This window comes from Penaeus japonicus, unplaced genomic scaffold (genome assembly GCF_977035675.1).
Source record: "Penaeus japonicus unplaced genomic scaffold, GWHDUDI00000001_assembly GWHDUDI00000011, whole genome shotgun sequence".
NCBI lineage: Eukaryota > Metazoa > Arthropoda > Malacostraca > Decapoda > Penaeidae > Penaeus > Penaeus japonicus.
In genome coordinates, this window is record NW_028234413.1 from 39049356 (window position 1) to 39051797 (window position 2442).

The following is a 2442-nucleotide window of genomic DNA, read 5'->3' on the forward strand; positions in this document are numbered from 1 at the left end:
TTATTCAAACAGTTGAGGTAAATATTAATCATAATCTAGAATTATGATTATTAGAATTATTATTATCATGCCACAAATTGAAAGGAAAAACTCGCAACGTTTCGAACTTTTAAATGGAAAAGTTTTACTCATCAGGCGTAAGCACAATCCAAAAATGAATGACTGTTTTATTGAATTCTCTTATGTGCACGTTACTGTTGTTGTGTTTTTATTGTAGATTCAAAGCTTCATAATCTGAACCTGGTGGTGGTGGTAGTGGTGGGGGAGGGGGTGGGTAATTTTAAGAGGAGGGGGGGGGGGAGGAGCGGAGCCCAGGGAATAAAAGTGGGAAACATATCATTCCCTTACATGTCTTTTGTAATTCTCTTAAAACACGCAAAGCCGGTCTACCCGTGTCCAGAAAGGAAAACCTATAAAAAAAAAAAATCGCATTTTTTTTTTCAGAGATTATAATATGCCGAAAGCAAGCCACTAATTTACTACAAAAGGGGTGTGAGGGAAGCAAGGGGGCGTGGAAGCAAGGGGGGGGGGGGGGTGTTAAAAAAAGATAGACACCCCAACAGGCCGTTCGAAAAAGTAATTTTTAATTATGAGATGAATTTTGTGAGATGTCGACAATTTTTTTTTATATACTGAGAGAAGGGAGCAAAGAGAAATAATGTACTAATTATATTGGATTGTAGTACTAATGGAAGGATGGGAAGAAAAGGATGTGGTTGATAAGGTAGAATGAATAGAAAAAAGAAAAAAAAGAGAAAAGGAAAAGAGACAGGGATGAGAAAAGGGAAGTAAAGAGAAAAATATTTTTGTAAAAAATATTTAATACACAAAAACTCTAATCTATCTATCTATCCTACACTACTGACACACCATCAAACAGGACTACAACACACTACCCACACAACAAGACACACAATAGCAAACACCACACACACACAACACCACACACACACACACACCTTATAAATATTATATATATATCGTATATATATATCTATATATATAATATATCAATTTTAATTTGAGAAATCTCAAATTTTGCCCGACAAAGTGGACAACAATTAATTTCCGATAGAAATTCCAAGGAGAGAGAATATGACGCCTCCATAGATATTAGGGATTTTATAATTTAATTAGATGACGAGTCTCAATCTAATACTTGAAATGTAAATTCTATTTTCATCAGAGTATCCTTATATATAGATCCCGTGTGGTCTAGTGGCTAGGATACGTGGCTCTCACCCACGAGGCCCGGGTTCGATTCCCGGCACGGGAAGATCGCATAATTATTATTGTTTTTTTTTTTTTTGATGATCAGAGTGATTCGATAAATGTTTATTTTGAAAGTGCAATGAATCTCATGCTAAAATGAGCAATCTGAGCTTGGTTTGATTTCCATCTTGAAGTTGCCTTTTCGCGTGACTGAAAGTTTTGAAGAATTAAGTTTGAATATCATTGAACTAAAACACTCTGGAATACATAGTAAATAAAACATCAACATGATTTTCTGTGTTTTGATGTTTATATGGACTTGTGGATAGGGCATTCCAGTTTAGTCTATATATCGTGTGGTAGGAAGTACTTTCTTGTTTAGCTTCTCTTGTGGAAAGATACATTTTTTTATTTTTTTTTATGAAGCGATGAGCATAATATCTTCAATATTTATACATCCATCTATCTAACTTATTGAAACAGTTGAGATAAATATTAATCATAATCTAGAATTATTATGAATCTAGACTAGACATTCAATGAATATTCCGACCTTGGAGAAACAAGCTTCATAATAAATAAAACACTGCCACAAATTAAAAGGGAAAACTCGCAACGTTTCGAACTTTTAAAGAAAGTTCCTCATCAGGCGAAAGCAATCCAAAAATGAATGAATGTTTTATTAATTCTCTTATGTGCACGTTACTGTGTCTGTGTTTTTTGTGATTCAAGCTTCATAATCTTAACCTGGTGGTGGTGGTGGTAGGGGGGGAGGGGTAATTTTAAGAGGAGGGGGGGGGGGTGAGCGGAGCCCAGGGAATAAAGTGGGAAACTTCCCTGATTCTTTGTAATTCTCTTAACAAGCCGGTCACCCGTGTCCAGAAAGGAAATCCTTAAAAAAAATATCGGCATTTTCAGATATATATGCCGAAAAAAGCACTATTTACTGGAAGGGGCGTGGAAGCAAGGGGGGAAGGGGGGGGGGGTAAAAAGATAGACACAACAGTCGAAATATTTATTCTGAGTGATTTTGTGAGATGTCGACATTTTTTTTTATATACTGAGAGAAGGGAACCAAGAGAAATAATGTACTTAATATATTGCATTGTATTACTAATGAAAGGATGGGAAGAAAAGGATGAGGTTGATAAAATAGAATAAATAGAAAAGAGACAAAAAAAGAAAAGGAAAAGAGACAGGGATGAGAAAAGAAAAGTAAAGAGAAAAATA

General features: G+C 35.1%; 1 non-coding gene across 1 annotated transcript; it reads left to right on the top strand.

The window, feature by feature from the left end:
* Positions 1-1204: 1204 nt before the first annotated feature.
* On the top strand, positions 1205-1276 carry TRNAE-CUC (transfer RNA glutamic acid (anticodon CUC)). Its single transcript has one exon. It is a non-coding gene; the product is annotated as a tRNA-Glu (tRNA).
* Positions 1277-2442: the final 1166 nt, after the last annotated feature.